Source organism: Podarcis pityusensis (genome assembly GCF_964106645.2).
Source record: "Podarcis pityusensis genome assembly, chromosome: 2".
NCBI lineage: Eukaryota > Metazoa > Chordata > Lepidosauria > Squamata > Lacertidae > Podarcis > Podarcis pityusensis.
In genome coordinates this window covers 100,062,786-100,081,423 of record NC_138029.1, presented here as the reverse complement: position 1 = coordinate 100,081,423, position 18,638 = coordinate 100,062,786, and the positions used below count along the sequence as shown (strand labels likewise).

At 43.9% G+C, this 18,638-nt stretch overlaps 1 protein-coding gene across 1 annotated transcript in view; it reads right to left on the bottom strand.

Moving 5' to 3' along the window:
• SUCLG2 (succinate-CoA ligase GDP-forming subunit beta) overlaps positions 1-18,638 on the bottom strand; it is a 218,403-nt gene that overhangs the window by 56,490 nt on the left and 143,275 nt on the right. The gene's annotated exons all lie outside the window — the stretch shown is intronic.

Here is an 18,638-nt window from a genome sequence, read left to right as displayed (position 1 = left end):
TATTTAATTTATATACCGCTTATTATTTAACATATTTTTAACCGGAGTACAAAAAACTAAAGTAACAACAGGCAACTTGAACAAAATATTACGAAAATACACAGCAACATATAAAAACGTTGTACTAATACAAAGTCACACACACACACAAGTTCATTTCCCTTCTGACACATTAATTTTCCTTCCTCTCTCTTAGCCTCCAGGTTCTCATCCAAGGTCCAAACAAACTCCCTGCTCACCCACAAAAGTCTCACAATGAGAAGAGTTTCTGGAAACTGTCGACATCACCCTATTGTCTCATTCTAGCCTTGTTTTTCATGGGCAGGCCCAAGGCGGATGGTACTTCCTCAGGCTATGCTAGAAGCTGTGGTTCTCCAGTTGTTGCTTGGCTCCTTTAATAGACTTTTGCCAGTGACTATTCTGGCTGTAGCTGATGGGAGTTGGGAGTCCAAGAAAGTGTGGGGAGCCACCGGTTCCCCATATTATCTTACACAGAATGTACATAGTTACTGCTTTCTATAGAATTTTGTACATCTGCTTATCTATAATTCCACTTTTGTCTCTCATGAGATCCTGGACCTGCTTTTGTAAGATCAATCTTTCTATAGTAATAACTCATTTTGCAAAGTATGAGGTGAAAATTGACTCTCAGTGGGTCTGTGGCCACTGCGTAGCTCATCTGTGGCTCATCTGCGTAGAGCAGGGATGGGGGAAATTTGACTCATGGGCCTAATCAGGTCTGACAGGCCATTTTAGACAAGCCATCGTGCTTTTAAATCCTGACAACCAGCTGAAAGGGCTTTAAAGTGTGTCAGGCATAGGAATGGGGAGATCCCTACTTGGCCATGAAGACCACTGGGTAACCTTGGACCACTCACCAACGAGCAATCTATCCTCACAGCATTGTTGTGAGGATAAAATGGCGGCAGAAGGCGACAACATACACTGCCTTGAACCCATTGAAGGAAAGGCAGGATACAAAATGAAATCAACCAACCAAACCAATCAATCAATCAAAGGCTGTAGGTTTGAGGAAACCCACATCAGCCGCTTCTTCCAGAGCATCTAGTTAAAAATGGGGACAGTCAGAGCATCTTGTTGCTTGCTGTGCCTGAGGCCTAAATCACAGTTAGGACAAGATGTATACAGTAGTACCGCGGGTTAAGTACTTAATTCGTTCTGGAGGTCAGTTCTTAACCTGAAACTATTCTTAACCTGAAGCACCACTTTAGCTAATGGGGGCTCCCGCTGCCGCTGCGCCGAAGGAGCACAATTTCTATTCTCATCCTGAAGCAAAGTTCTTAACCTGAGGTATTATTTCTGGGTTAGTGGAGTCTGTAACCTGAAGCGTATGTAACCTGAAGTGTATGTAACCCGAGGTACCACTGTATTGGGAAGTATATTGGTTTGAAAACAAAATAGGTAATCAGTTGTAAACTGAGAGCAATCGTTTGATGAAAAATTTTATTCTGGAGATCCGCTTTATACCAGACCAGGAAATCAGGCTCTTCCCCTGATATGGTGATTTTGGTGCCAATATACGGAGCCCTGCTCAACTGACTGCTTCTCCATTCCCCATTGTGTGGCAAACACAATCTTACTGAACTGAAAGAGGAAGACCCTGCTCAGGTGGAGACCCTGCTCTGTGGGCAGGCTCACTTTCTGAGAAGTTTAGATCAGGAAGCTGCCTTTATTCATAAGCATGTGTTAATTATGTGGGGTTTTTTGTTTTTGTTTTTTTGTAAATAATTTTATTCAGATTTTTCACCTAATTTTAACATATTCAGAAAATTCAAATTACATTTTCAGTTTAAACGCACCCCCCCACGACTTCCCCCAACTTCCCTTTCTGGTTTAGAGTATATTATTTCTGTTTTTGCATATAATTTTTGCATATAATAATATAATTTTTGCATATAATTTTATGTACCTTCCATGCTAAAATAAATTTATTTCCTAATCTATTCTTAACCTCTTATTCCCTATTTGTATTTACTATTTGTATTTGTTCACTGTAAGTGTATTACTCAAATCCTGCAAGTGAGTTCATTTCAATGTATTGCTTCTGTATATATATCTTAAAAGGTTCCCAATCCTTTTTAAAGTCATTATTGTTAATTATTGCGTTAATTATTTGTTAACCACATTCAAAGGGTTATATACTGGTGAAACTTAACAGTGTAGATGGTTCTGGTTTAGTAATTTTAAAAAACCGTCATTAGTTCAAAGGACTTCTGTGGCTTGTGATAAAAACAAAATACCCCGCTGCCAAATAAGGTTTTCTTCTAAGTATCGCACAATACGAAAAAAGTATATAAGGCTATATGAAAGTTTTGATTAAAGGCAAATCTTTCACAATCCACAGAGCACATACTCAATCAGGGGCTGAAGAGGAAAACCTCTAGAGAGCTGGAGGAACTAAACAATTCTGGTAAGGTTTCTGTGACTTTCCAGCAAATAGTAATTTGCTCTTTTATATTTCTTCAATGAAAAGCCATGCATTGCAGTCCCAAAACCTTTAAATCAAATGATTTTCTGGGCATCAGGCATTCAAGTTTCATCACCTACTATAAAATATTGACTCTGCACATTCGTTCCCCTCCCTATACCCTCTCTCTGACTTACTCTTAACAGTAATTGATTTCTTTTTTCAAAGACTTGCCTCTGAAGAGTCCTGCAGTAGGATCCAGAAGGCCTCGCTTAATCAGGACTTAGTTTCAACAAAATTAACTTTGCAAAATAAAAATGTTGTCAGTAAATAATAATAATACTCTCAAAACAAACAAACTTAGAAAATCCAATTAGTTAACAAGCTCCCTTTTTCGGGTTCAGAGAAATGATTATTTTAAGAAATCTATCATTGTTACATGTTTTCTGTCTTAATGTGCTTGCTTTAATCACGTACAGTTGACATTACCTTGTCAACAAGAATAAAGCTTCACAAACTCTCACGCTTAATAAAACTCTCAGCTGGAGTTCATTTCTGAGCACAACTCAATCTGGCATGTGCTTGCAAACCAAATTAAAAGATTTTTCTTCTCCCCTTTGAACATCGCCTTTCAGCGACTATTTTACTTTTCTGTAAAACGACCTTCGGCTCCGTCCAATATGTTCGCAACTTCGTGCAAATGCAAACGCCGTCCTTGGGACAAACGTGACCCGGTAGCCTTGCTGGTAAACTTATCAGGCTGGTTGATGCCGTTTTTGTAACGGAGGCGGGAAGACGCGGCACTGCCCACCTCTGCCACCGCACTCCCAAAGCCAGGCAGAGACGCTCTGTGTGGGTGGCCCGCAGTTCAATTCTAATTGAGGGGAAAGAATTGCACAATCAAGCCTTCACGCACACAGGCCTCAGCATGGATCTCCGAAAGGAGGGCTGTGTGCCTGCTCCGCCACTACAATTGCTCTGCCACCCAAGTAATTGTCTGAAATGCCTTCTGCAGAGCCACCACCTTCCTCTCAGATAATGTGCCTTCCCTTTACTGCGCAACAGGGATTGTGCGAAACGCGCCGTAAATGTCTCCCGAACATCCGTCATCAAAATGCACAGGACCTGCAGACAGTCACGCTTTTTACACAGTGATTATTCAGTTACCAAAGACGGCGCAGGGAAGAAATGTGTTTTTACTCTCTTCTAAATGGTTACACCCCTGCCTTTCCTCTCACCGCACAGCCAAGACTAATATATAAGCTACAATTCAGGTTAACAACAACAGCAACATAGAGAATAAATTCACACAAACATTACCTGGCGGATTTGAGACCCGCTATGTCACTCTTTTGTACATTAGCTTGCATTTTTGTTACATTGCCAGTTTCTGGAAACTTACAGAGCAGGGAAGGGAAACCTGGGAACCTCCACATATTGTGGGACAACATCTCCTATCGGCCTCAGCCAGCATGGCCAATGCTCAGGGATGATGGGAGTTGTAGCTCAGCCACATCTGGAGAGCCACAAGTTCCCCATCCCTGCATTAGATCTCCAAGCCAGTTCTCCCCCCCAAAAGAAACTCCAACTCCTGCCAACAAGTCAGAACCCAAATGTGAAACTTTCTATGACACATGTGCAGATATTTCCCTGAAAATGTTCACTTATGTTTTCCTGCCACAGAACATAAAGCTCCCACCCCTTTTTTTAAAGGTATCTACAGTGCAACTCTATGCTTGGCTGCGCCATTTGATTTCAAGATGTCTTTCTCAGACGTCTTTCTCTACGTCTGCATCCTTAATCACTCTGAGCACCGTTCCCCAACCTGCTGCCCTCCAAACAGTTTGAACTAAACATGGAATCTAATTTGATGCCACGACTTCAAAGAGCTCTTTTTAAATTTAATAAACAGAGAGATATTTTGTTTGTTGGAGAACAGAGCACACAGCTTAGCAAGTTTTCTTTCCTTTTCCCAGAGTGAACAACAACTAATACAATGCTGTAATTAAACCACCATCCCTGAGTTGCTTCAGACGTCTTAGAAAAGATGCATCCTTTTGCCCGGGTTTTCCCTGACCCATAAAATTGGACTCTGCTACTGCTGATTTTCTCTTTTCGTAAAATACTGCTTTACTGGCTTTCATGTCGTCTCTCTGTTTTTATGAAACTTCCTTCCTTCCTTTTATGCTTGCATCTCTGTATATGGGCTTAGAGATTTTTAAATATAAAACGTTTCAGAAATGCTTTTAAACAAACAAAAAAAGCTTTGGTAGTAGAACAAAACTGTTGCCAGCACTGATATCCTTATGAAAAATGTAGAAAAGGGAAATGGATTTTCAAGTTACTACACAGTTCATATAACATGGCTCTGAAACCTTCCCCTAAATCAAATGCTCTCACTTCCCCTATGTAAAGCAAATGCGGTTTTCATCTTTCTCAAGTCCCCCCCACCCACGCTCCTCTGTCATCCCCTTGCCGCAAACACTGCTTACATTTTGCTGCTCCTCAGAGGCAACTCTGCTGTGCACACTGCCACATACCGCAAGGGACTTTGACTAAGGGCAAAATCAAATACATAAGAAGAGCCCTGTTGGGTCAGGCCAAGGGACCCACCTAGTCCAGCATCCTGTTCTCACAGTGGACAGCCAGTTGTTCATGGGAAACCCACAAGCAGGACCTGAGTGCAACAGCACTCTCCCTACTTCCCCTCCCCATTGCCCTTGGTGCATAACACGCGGGTGGCGCTGTGGTCCAAACCACTGAGTCTCTTGGGCTTGCTGATCAGAAGGTCGGCGGTTCGAATCTACTAAATGGGTGAGCTCCCATTGCTCTATCCCAGCTCCTGCCAACTGAATAATAATAATAATAATAATAATAATAATAATAATAAACTTTTATTTGTATCCCGCCCTCCCCGGCCAAGACTGAGCTCAGGGCGGCTAACATCAAATATAAACATTGATATAAAATCAACCAATAATTAAATCACCTCTTAAAAACCCAGCAGTTCGAAAGCACGCCAGTGTAAGTAGATAAATAGATACCACTGCAGCAGGAAGATATACAGTGTTTCCATGCGCTCTGGTTTCTGTCACGGTGTTCCGCTGCACCCGAAGCGGTTTAGTCATGCTGGCCACATGACCTGTGGACAAATGCCAGCTCCCTCGGCCTCAAGCAAGATGAGAGTTGCAACCCCATAGTTGCCTTTGACTGGACTTAACCTTTCAGGGGTCCTTTACCTTTACCTTCTAACAAAATAAAAAGGTAAAGGGACCCCTGACCATTAGGTCCAGTTGTGACTGACTCTGGGGTTGTGGCACTCATCTCGCTTTATTGGCTGAGGGAGCCGGCGTACAGCTTCCGGGTCATGCGGCCAGCAGGACTAAGCCGCTTCTGGTGAACCAGAGCAGCGCATGGAAACGCCGTTTACCTTCCCGCCAGAGTGGTAACTATTTATGTACTTGCACTTTGACATGCTTTCGGACTGCTAGGTTGGCAGGAGCAGGGGCCGGAAAACAGGAGCTCACCCCGTCACAGGGATTCGAACCACTGACCTTCTGATCGGCAAGTCCTGGGCTCTGTGGTTTAACCCACAGCACCACCCACGTCCCAAAATACACACAGATTAACTTCATTCATACAATTCACATTTTCACTGATGGCTTTTGTTCTATCTTTATGCTGGAAAAATTGGGATGATTCATTCAATGGGAGCAACTGCCCATACTCCTCTCGCCCTGCCGCCCATGGCTGCCCTTGCCTGAAGATCATGTGTTACTGCTCCAAATTTTGTTATTTTAGAAAAGGACAGATTTCCTTCAGTCTAAGAAAAGACTAAAGAAAGTGGAAGAGGACAAAGACTGGATGATGATGATATTAAAGTATTCACACGCAGAAAGTGTGTGAATGCAGAACGGCAATTTCACCCTAAATTCCTTGCCTGGAAGCAAACTGAATCAGGCCCACAGGCAACCACCTGTATCTGCTCTCTGTGGTTAAGCTGTTCATACCTATTTCAAAATAAAAGGAATTCAGCACCTGTAAAGAATTTTAATGGTTAATTAAGCCTTGATGGCATCAAGCCTCGTGTTAGCATGCTTCTGCTAGCGCAGGACTTTGTGGCTAAGTTTGACAAAGCCTCCATTAACACCCCCCACTCTAAGCAAACTATTACATCTCCATTCATCAAATAAAAAGGTATTAAATCACTTCTCCTTCCAATGGCTTGAAAAATGCCCACACAGCAAATGAAGGTTCTACCTTGTAATAAGGAAGGACAGTGCACTAAATCATGGCAGAAAACGCCTGCTCCCCAAAAAGGAGGGAGGAGTTGGGAAAGGGAAACACTGGAAATTAAATGCACTAAATGCAACAATACAAAATGAAAATCGCTTGCCTGAACACCCAGTTATTTGCCGGTAAAACAAGAAAGAAAACAGAATTAAGACTAAGCATTGTGGCAAAATCACAGATTAAGTGTTTTCTATTGTATTTTAGTATTTTTATTGAGTGCCGTGCAACAAAATATGGGTTTAAAATGCTGCTAAAAATAAAGTGCAATTCGGAATGTAAAAAATAGTTTATTTCATTGACCTTCTCAGGGCTCAGTGGTCAAACTCTGAACCAGAATAAGCCCCCTGAAAGCTCTTCAAACTGTACTTCACAACCCACACAGATGTCTCTTAGTGTCTTGTGGCCTGGGCCTAATGACAACATCCTTATTCTGACCCATAAGAGTGTGTCTCCTTCCAACAGAAACCCTTCCAACAGTGGGTGAAGAAAGCTGTGAATGGAGCGGGGGCCTTTCCCCATCCTTTGGACCCCCTGGGAAACTCAACAAATCTGCTATACCTGGAATTAGGTGTGCAGAGTGCAGCTATGGGCAGCCTGAGGAAGGACCATCCACCTTGGGCCTCCTACAAAAAGCAAGGCTAGAGTGAGAGACTAGGGTGATGTCCGCTGTTTCCAGGAACTCTTCTCATTGTAAGACTTTTGTGGGCAAGAGTTTGTGGGAGAGTTTGTTTGGACCCTGGGTAAGAAGGAGGAAGAAAAATGACTGTGCCAGAAGGAAAATGAATTGATATTCTCATATATATATATGTGTGTGTGTGTGTGTGTGTGTGTGTGTGTGTGTGTGTTTAACTTGTACAGTGGTGCCTCGCAAGACGAAAAGAATCCGTTCCGCGAGTCTCTTCGTCTTGCGGGTTTTTTCGTCTTGCGAAGCAAGCCCATTAGCGGTTTAGCGGATTAGCGCTACAGTATTAGCGGCTTAGCGGGCTTAGCGGATCAGCTGATAAGCGGCTTAGTGATCAGCTGTTAAGCGGCTTAACGATCAGCTGATAAGCGGCTTAACGATCAGCTGATAAGCGGCTTAGCGATCAGCTGTTAAGCGGCTTAACGATCAGCTGATAAGCGGCTTAACGATCAGCTGATAAGTGGCTTAGCAATCAGCTGTTAAGCAGCTTAGCCGATCAGCTGATAAGCGGTTTAGCGGCTTGGGGAAAAGGGGGGGGGGGAAAAAACCCCACAGGAACTCGCAAGACATTTTCGTCTTGCGAAGCAAGCACATAGGAAATTCGTTTTGCGAAGCACCTCCAAAACGGAAAACCCTTTCGTCTAGCGGGTTTTCCGTCTTGCGAGGCATTCGTCTTGCGGGGCACCACTGTATTATATTTTTATATGTAAGTGTATTTTTTGTAATGTTTTCTGTAAGTTGTCCGTTGTTGCTGCTTTCTTGTATACTGCTTAGGGATATTTTTAATATATTAAGCACTATATAAACATTAAATAAATCAAATGATAAGGCCTTACATGGCGTATATCAACTAAACTTGAAATTATGTGCCCCAGATCATAAAGCCTTTTCCAAGGCCAAATTCTGAACATTTTCCATATATTATTTATGAATTTTGTATTCAGATATGCCGTTGCTGATAAGGTTTAAAGCCTTGTGTATGTGGATGGGGGGCTGCAATCTGCGGCACGTGAGAAAAGTCTTGGTAAATATTGCCTCAAAAATCCACAATGCACAAAAGACTGTTTCCTCTTCCTGCTCAGTTTCTGGCTCAACCTGTCTTAGAGTGAATCTTCACCCTTAAACATGGCTGTATTTCATTGTATTCCAGGGCTGAACAACCTCTCGCTCTCATATAGAAAGGAGGTACAAAAAGCTCACCTCACACCATTTTGTGTGATTCTATCCTTTTTCTGTCCCTTTGGATGTGGTGGCCATTTTGCGCTATGCCACATGTCCACAGCAGCCACTTTGTGATATGCCACCTATCCCATGCTAACCATTTTGTTACTGGCACCCACAACCTTTTCGCGAAATTTTCAGTGTGTCCACTGTCCTCAAATGGTTGCCAACTCCTCATCTGTATCATTTCCATTTGAATTCATGAACCCTAGAACTATGTGGAGTCACACTGTTGGACCACCCAGCCCAGGAATGGATGCTCTCTTGCATCTTAGACAGTGGAGATGCTAAGGGCTGCATGCAAGACATTATGTTCTACCCAGCGTGACCTCAACCCTAAGCACAAGTCCCTCTGCAGGCTAGGTGATGTGGGCCATAGTTTAATCTTATTACCCGTATGCCCATGGGTAGGCAAACTAAGGCTCGGGGGCCGCATCTGGCCCAATCGTCTTCTAAATCCAGCTGGTGGACGGTCCAGGAATCAGCATGTTTTTACATGAATAGAATGTGTCCTTTTATTTAAAATGCATCTCTGGGTTATTTGTGGGGCCTGCCTGGTGTTTTTACATGAGTAGAAAGTGTGCTTTTATCTAAAATGCATCTCTGGGTTATTTGTGGGGCCTGCCTGGTGTTTTTACATGAGTAGAAGGTGCCCTTTTATTTATAATGCATCTCTGGGTTATTTGTGGGGCCTGCCTGGTGTTTTTACATGAGTAGAATGTGTCCTTTTATCTAAAATGCATCTCTGGGTTATTTGTGGGGCTTGCCTGGTGTTTTTACATGAGTAGAAAGTGTGCTTTTATTTAAAATGCACCTCTGGGTTATTTGTGGGGCATAAGAATGCGTTCATTTCCTCCCCCACCCAAAAAAACCCCACAGTCTGCCCCCCCCCAAGGTCTGAGGGACAGTGGACCGGCCCCCTGCTGAAAAAGTTTGCTGACCCCTGCCTATGCCTTTGTTGAAATAAACTTTCTTTTCTTCGCCCCAGCTCTCCTCCAGCTTCCCAGGAACTTCATACCGCGTTCCTTGCATGGGGGGGGGGGGAAAGCAAGTCACAAATGAAAGACGCTTTCATGCTGCGCAGAGGAGAACTGGGCAATGAGGCGTGTAAAAGATGCATGGTTATTTGAATCGGAATGCAAAAGGCTTGTTAATGACCACAGAAAAATATGGTTGCTTCTCTATTACCTAATGACATGCAATCTGACAATTCAAATAAATCCACTGCTGACACAGTGCGTTACATTGAGAAGCGAAGGCCGTTGACATTTTGCTTCATTCATTACCGTCTGCCAGCAACGGTATACCGGACAGCGGGGGGTGAGGGTGGGGGAGGGATGCATCCTCTTAAAACAAACAAACAAACAAATAGTAGAAGTCTTTACACAGCCATTGGGTGTCAGGAAGCGTAATCCATAAAAAAAGCAAAGGCATTCTTTAGTCCTGCTACATTCAATGCAGCTCAAGCGCCTTGATGTGGACTGAAGTCTCATTGATTTCAATGGAGCTCAGGCACTTTTATCTTATCTGGACTACGCCCAAGAAATGCAAAAGTCTTTTATGAGAGATTGATTTAAACATAGCAGTAATGAAGAACCCACTTTAAGGCTGCCTCAAATTGCCTTGAGCCAAGCAACTTGCGTGGCGCTGGCGGAAAAGGAACAGTAGTTGGAGCTGCCATGAAGATTCACCCACAGTGGGGAGGGGAGAAAAATATACTTTGGGACGAAGCTCTTCCTACTGCAAACAGTGCCAGAATGAGCTTCAGTCAGGAATTGGTACTGTTAATGTACATGCAAGATGCAGAGTCCATGGTTGGTTCTCCTAAGGTTTTCCAGGTTTTTTAATGGAGACTCAATTGGAATAGCAGTGCTAAAAGAGGTGGTGTTTAACCCTTCTTGAAACGCAATTCTCTTTACCACCCCACAAAACTGGGTGTCCAAACTCATCATTGCAAGCAGCTTAATGTATTTCAATGGAAGCCAGAGGTTTTCTAAACGGGGGTGGGGGCAGATTCTTCCAACTTCTATGTCAACTGCAACAGCATACTTATTTGTGGTGCTATATTTCTCCCTCCTCTTATCTCCACTTTCTATTTTTTGTTTTGTTTTACTAAACATCTAAAATATCATTTATTTTCTCTTCCGCCATTTGACCTCTTCTACGCTTGATAATCAGAAAAGCTGCCCATTATGCTGCAGAACAGGCTGCAATTTTAGGGAAAGAAATCCAGAAGAATCGTTGCTTCAAAAGGAAAACAGCAGTGGTAAGAAAGTATTTTTTTAAAGGACAACTGGTATTATTTTTATACCCGTGACAGCTCCAAAAATAAGCAAATAGTGGAAATATTTAATGATACCTTCTTTTCAGGATTCTGATCACCGCCTGAGATGTTGAGAAAATGGAAAGCCAAAAGATCTCCAATTCATACACACACACACACACACACACACACACACATACACATATAATGGCATTGATGTTCCCCTGCCATTATTTTACCTTCGCTGCCTTAGACAGAAGTGATTCGTTGGACAGGAGTAAACAAGCTTAAGAAAAGTGACATGAATAAGAAATGCATATTCCATATTCAGAAAACAACAGTCTGTGTTTGGACTGAGGCATGGCTGCAGAAGAAAACAAATTAAGCTTGTCATCAATTATTCCATTTATGGGAGCTAACAGCTGCCAATAGCCAACATTTTACAGTGTTGGAGAAATGTCAGTCAATATAATCTCCTCTGAATACGACAAGTAAACAGTTATTAATAATCAGCTGGTTTGATTAAAGGTCTAATGTTATTATTGACCATATTCTAAATATTATAAGTAGAAGCTTCTGTTCCGTTAGCAAGAGATACCGTGCTATTCTTGCCTTTTCAAACCTACTTTTAAAATAACATTACCTCGTTTTAAACAGAGAAAATTTCAGAACCCACCTAGTCCTATAGTGGTCAACCAGAAAGGTCACAAGAAAGAGATGAGGGCAATAGCTCTCTCCCACCATTGGTACCCAGTGACTGCCTCTGATCCCGAAGACACTACAAAGCCATCATGACCAGTAGCCATTACCAGCCTAGTCCTTGATAAAATAGTCTAATCCCTTTTTAGAGCCACTGAAGCTCGTGGTCATCACCAGCATGATCAGTTAGAGGGATTTCCCTGACCTCAAGATAGGGGGGTCGATACTGTTGACTGGGGTGGGTGTTAGGAGGCAGCGAGGTCTGTGCAGTGCAGACACACCAGCGGAGACCATCTGGCACTCCTGCTGGGGTGTCTGCACTCCACTGACCTCCCTGCCTCATCGCTTCTCCTTCCAGTAAAGAGCAGTGACTCCCCTGTCAGGTGGTCAGGTAAGCACCTTTGCACCACCATGCTGTCTACTACTGGCCATCACCACATGTTGTGGTAGCAAATATGCAATGTTAACAGGCATAAAAAGTGTGACATAAGCTTTAGAAATCAATAAATATTAGGCCATGGTTAGGCAAACTAAGGCCCGGGGGCCGGATCTGGCCCAATCACCTTCTAAATCCAGCCCGAGGACGGTCCAGGAATCAGCGTCTTTTTTTTGAGTAGAATGTGTACTTTTATTTAAAATGCATCTCTGGGTTATTTGTGGGGCATAGGAATTCGTTCATTTTTTTCCTTTCAAAATATAGTCCGGCCTCCCACAAAGTCTGAGGGACAGTGGACTGGCCCCCTGCTGAAAAAGTTTGCTGACCCCTGTATTAGGCTCTCCCTCTGTGTTCTCTGATGCTATGAAATGGGGTGGGTGTTCACATACAGATTTTTCACTGGTTTCTCCCAGACTCTGGAACAGGAATGAGGGATTTCTGGCTCTCCAGTTGTTGCTGAACTACAATTCCCATTGGCCATGCTGGTTGGGGCTAATGGGAGCCAGAGTCTCAGCATCTGGAGGACCACAGGTCCCCCCATTGCTTTAAGGCATTCTCTTCCAGTGGGGTTCAACTGTCTTCCTTCCTTTTGGATTTTAAGTGGAAGATAAAGACCACCTCATTTCTGTGGGCATACAATGCCATGGCAGTTTGGCTAACCTATACTTTTCTACTGCTATCTGCTATAAGTAGATATACTTATTTAACTTCCTATGCTGCTATGGGTTTGTTTTTTTAAAGCACCACTTTAAATTTATTAATGTCATGTTTTAATTAATTGTTGTTTTGGTGGTTATTTTGTGAGCTGCCTTGGGTATTTTATACAGAAAAGATTGATTTTCTTTTTTAAGCAAATAAAGAAGGAATAATCTAAAGCAGATTTTGGTCCAAGGGCAAGATTCTAACAATTAAGAATGCGCAATTGACCACAGCCAAGCATTAGACACGCTCAACATAACCTGAATCAATCACTTGTCTCTAGTAGTTACTCCACTGCTATATGAGTGTAGAAGAACAGCCCTTCTGGATCAGGTCAAAGGTCCCAGCTTGTCCAGCATTTTGCTCTCACCATGGCCAACAAGATTATGGGAAAGCCTGCAAGCAGGACCCAAGTTTACACCATGCCTACAGCGAGTGTGTTGCAGTCACATGCAAAGGTTTGTGTGAACCTTCTGCTTCATGGAAAGGAAACAAGAATTCACACAGGTCAGTCCTGGGCAGAGCGGACAGCCTCCCCTGCTATGCTTACAGAGGAGTTGCATGAGATCCATGTCTGAACTTGACCACAGAAGCATCAGTGACCTCGAAGAAACTTCTTTTATTACTCAGTTTCTTGTTTATAGAAAACCATGCCCCTGAAACAGTGAGGGTTTGTTTCAACGTGGCGGGCTTTCTGTATACTGATAAAAAGGTAAAGGGACCCCTGACCATTAGGTCCAGTCGTGGCCAACTCTGGGGTTGCAGCGCTCATCTTGCTTTATTGGCTGAGGGAGCCAGCGTACAGCTTCCAGGTCATGTGGCCAGCATGACTAAGCCGCGTCTGGCGAACCAGAACAGCGCATGGAAACGCCGTTTACCTTCCCGCCGGAGCAATATCCAATTTATCTACTTGCACTTTGACGTGCTTTCGAACTGCTAGGTTGGCAGGAGCAGGGACCGAGCAACGGGAGCTCACCCCGTTGCGGGGATTCGAACCGCCGATCTTCTGATCGGCAAGTCCTAGGCTCTGTGGTTTAACCCACAGCGCCACCTGCGTCCCTGTATACTGATACCATTGCTCAAATAATCAGAAGGAAAGAGGAGAGCAACTTACAGAAACAAATTACAACGCAAGACGTGTCTAGAAATAAATGGATTGTGAAGTCTGATTGTCACAACAATGTCAGGTTATTATTTCCCCACCCCACCATACCAGATATATAAAGATTGCAATTCTTGGATGCAATTAGCTACTCCCATTCAGTAACAGCCACTGAACATTTTATCCTGGTAATATCAACAATGCTTCCGAGAAGGGAATGCCTGAAAGTCTAATGTCAGCCCGTCTTCAACCTTGATGGATAGGGGGAAGGATGAGAGAGGCGTGACATCAGTGCTCCAATTGTGGTGGAGAACGTTTAGCCAAGCCATGCTCTCCCCCTAGCTTTCTAAAAAGAGCATCTAAGGAAGTCTTTACTAGTAAACTTCCTCACCCACACCTGCCCTTCTTGTCATCTGGACGCTGCACTAAAGGTGAGGAGAGGTCTTGCTGCAGCTGTGTTCTGAGCCCTGAAGCAACTGGTGCCTGGAATGGTGCTCTGCTGCTGCCCTCCTGACAGCAGCATCACTGTGGACTGGGACGGTGTGGGGCAGAGGCAAGATCGGGGTTGTGCAGGCATGCTGGCAGGGGCAATCGGGTGCTCCCACTACTGCACAGCTCTGATCTTGCCTTCACCCTGCCCCTGCCCCATCCTAGTAAGTCGTAGCAATTCTGCCATCAAGCAGAGCAGCAACACCCCTCTGTGCTGTCCACTGCTGCCTTTAGGGGTGGGAAAGGCAGAAGAAGAAGAAGAAGAAGAAGAAGAAGAAGAAGAAGAAGAAGAAGAAGAGTAGTTTGGATTTGATATCCCGCTTTATCACTACCCTAAGGAGTCTCAAAGTGGCTAGCATTCTCCTTTCCCTTCCTCCCCCACAACAAACACTCTGTGAGGTGAGTGAGGCTGAGAGACTTCAGAGAAGTGTGACTAGCCCAAGGTCACCCAGCAGCTGCATGTGGAGGACACATACATGTGGAAACTTGACACCTTCCACCCCCACTCTCAATGTATTCAGGTTCTCACCCCAAGTGGCATGAATTGTTGCCTGAGTGGCATGAATTGGCCCACTCCTTTTCAAAAGAAGAAGAAGAAAAAGAAGAGGAGGAGGAGTTTGAACTTGATATCCTGCCTTTCACTCCCCTTAAGGAGTCTCAAAGCGGCTAACAATCTCCTTTTCCTTCCTCCCCCACAACAAACACTCTGTGAGGTGAGTGGGGCTTTGAGACTTCAGAGAAGTGTGACTGGCCCAAGGTCACCCAGCAGCTGCATGTGGAGGAGCGGGGACGTGAACCCGGTTCACCAGATTACGAGACTACTGCTCTTAACCACTACACCACACTGGCTCTGCAAATATAATAATACAGTGGTACCTTGGGTTAAGTACTTAATTCATTCCGGAGGTCCATTCTTAACCTGAAACTGTTCTTAACCTGAAGCACCACTTTAGCTAATGGGGCCTCCTGCTGCCGCTGCACCGTCGGAGCACGATTTCTGTTCTCATCCTGAAGCAAAGTTCTTAACCTGAGGTACTATTTCTGGGTTAGCAGAGTCTGTGACCTGAAGTGTCTGTAACCCGAGGTACCACTGTAATAATAATAATAATAATAATAATAATAATAATAATAAATAATAGTTTTCACTGCACCCTCAGTGTACATGGGTGTGCTTTATAGAGTGGAAGAGTCCAGGCCCCTGCTGTGAAGAGCTTACAATCTAGAATTTGACAGAGGAGAAACAACAGAAGGAGGGAGGTTGGTAGAGACAAGGCTGAACAGGGAAGCAACATGCAGTTGTTTCAGTAATGTGTGCTTAGGCTTAGTTGCACACTGAGTCACTGAAGGGCATGGGGGCCCCTAAAAGATAGTACCAAAGGCTTCATGGAAAAGGTGTACTTTGAGGAAGGATCTGAAAACAGGAAGAGGTGGCATCACACAGGTCTACGAAGAAGGAGGAGACCTTCAGGTGTTAGGTGCTGGTGGAGCTGGAAAAGTGAAGACAGGGATGTATTGAGGAAAAAGAGCAAAGGAAGTAGGGGAGGGAAAGTCCACGAAGGGTTCTGAAGGTAAGGACAGGGAGCTTGTGCTGGATCTGAGAGCAGTTAGTATAGGGATTTGAGGAGTAGCTTGGCTACAGCATCTCAAAGCTACAGCATCTCAGGGAATGAATGTCCTGATGCTGTTTGTCCCAGTCTTAAAGGGCCAGCAGCGGAAGGCCAAACAGTTCTTTTCAGCAACATAAGCACAAGGTGATTCGAGACAGATGAATGGGAAGCAGCGCAGAAGAGACAAGAGGAAATGTAAGTGGAGCAGGCGGATTTTTAGAAAGGCTTTGCAAAAAAAGCGTTCTTGCATGTTACGTCCCAACAGCTCATACAGTGCCTTAAAAACTGCCCCATGCTATAGGAGTGGTGATTATGGATAAGAGGCAATCTGTAATTCTTCTTCTGAAACCATGCATAGCTGATGCATGTCTGCATTGCACAGGAGACAGATCGCTTGAAATGTATTGATGGAAATCCCAATTCGTTTCTGCCTGCAATATTCCTCATAACTTGCTGTGGAAAGGAAAAAGTGACATAATCTCTCTGGTGTGCACAACCACAGCAGTGGCACGAGGGGCAACACTTAAGCCTCACTCTGCAGGGCCAAAGGGACAGGCAGCTGAGATGCTCCTGATTTAAAGGGAACTGCAGCATGAATATATTTAATATATATTTAATATATATTTAAAAAGCAACAACTCAGGAAGCAATACCAATGGTATACAGAGGCATACAGTCAAAGCCAAAGAGGTTAATATTTTTCCTTTTTTTGTTTTTTTTAAAAAGGATGATGGCAATAATTTCTGTCTGATTTGAAATCTACAGTGGACAAAGCCACAGGCTCCAATTGTACCTACCTGTCAAGGTTTGACATTCCTATTAGCAAGGCGCCCAAGGGCAGACACCACTTTTAGCAGGGCACTTATTTTACAAAGGATGGCAAAAGCCCAACTTGTCCAGTGGGATGCTTTATATACAAAAAATAAAAATGAAAGTGAAAACTAAAAAGACATATTCTGAAAAGCAGCAGGAGGCAAGCTGGAGGAAGAACCGAGAAAGTAAAAATGGAAAGAGTGAAAAAGAACAAACGTGGCGAGCGAGGGAGAGAGGCAAGCTCGAGGTGGCCAAATTCCCTCTGACTTACAGAACAGGAAGCATTTCTATCAGAGAGCCAAGTGGATAATATTAATTAAAAGAGATAACATGAAACAGAAAAAAACAAAAGGAGCAGATGAAAGGAAATCAGAATTATTAAATAAAATTGCGACGGGTTAAAAAGAAAAAAAGAAAAAACCCCGAACGGAATAGACACTATGATCAAATGCACCAGGCCCTTTGATTCATTTGCCACAGAAAGTCTCCAGCAAAGCCAGGAATCAAAACTTGATGTTTCTGAGATGAGAATCATAGAATTGTAGAGCTGGAAGGGACCACAAGGGCCATCTAGTCCAACCCCCTGCAGTGGAGGAATGTTTCACCCAACGTGGGGCTCAAACCCACAACCCTCATGTTCTACCACCTGAGCTGTTGTTTGGCGAACAGTGATATTAACAACAAGTACAAAAATCCAGTTGTGGTGTTGTTTCTTTGGCGCCACTCACATTGAATCATGGCACGATGCCAGTCATTGCTGCAGTAATAATCTGAATATGGAAAAAAATGTAGGCAGAGGTAATTACACTAGTCTTTGCTGCCCAACTGGCTCAGTTCATGCCCCTTTTTACATACAGTGGTTTGTTTGTTTAGTCGTTTAGTCGTGTCCGACTCTTCATGACCCCATGGACCGGAGCACACCAGGCACTCCTGTCTTCCACTGCCTCCGCAGTTTGGTCAAGCTCATGCTGGTAACTTCGACATACAGTGGTACCTTGGGTTAAGAACTTAATTTGTTCCGGAGGTCCGTTCTTTACCTGAAATTGTTCTTAACCTGAAGTACCACTTTAGCTAATGAGGCCTCCTGCTGCCGCCACGCAATTTCCGTTCTCATCCTGGAGCAAAGTTCTTAACGCGAGGTACTATTTCTGGGTTAGCAGAACCTGAAGTGTCTGTAACCTGAAGCGTCTGTAACCCGAGGTACCACTGTACTCATCTAAGAACAATGGAACTGCTTCTCACTGAACTGTGATTCCACGATGTTGGGAAATTAATAAATACCCCAGTCATATATTCCCCATCAAGACTCCTGTGCTTCTCTCCTTCACGCCATTAGAATATCCACACAAGCTACCCAATAAAATGGCATTACATGACTGGCATGGTGAGCAAGTGTGAAAGCGGTCTGCATATATTCTGCATTCAGATGCTCATTGGATGGCAGTAGTGCAGGAACTCAGAATAACAGAAGGTTCATCTGGCAGGAATTGCAGCTAAATTCCTGACAGATGGCCATCCAACGACTGGCTAAAAACCTCCAATGAAGGAGAGCCCACCACCTTTTGAGACAGCCCCACAGAAATGGCTCCCACACAACTAGTAATGCATAAAAGTGTGGCATTGGGAGATAAGACTTACTGGGCTTGCTAGCTTCAAAATGCAATGGCTGTGGTTCAAACGGCCAAAGACCTGCTCAGTTTTATGACATGACTTCTTCCCTATGGTTTGCTTACATTGTAATACAATCAACATTCATCTGCCTCAAAAGACCATGGAGTGCGCCTTCAGGGGTGAAGTCAAACCACAACGTTAGCAGCACCAAAATGACCTCCCCAGGGCACAAGCCTGGGCAGTGTGTATGGAGGTCCTGGGCTGCCCAGATGACAAGACCCTGTTCCCAGCCTCG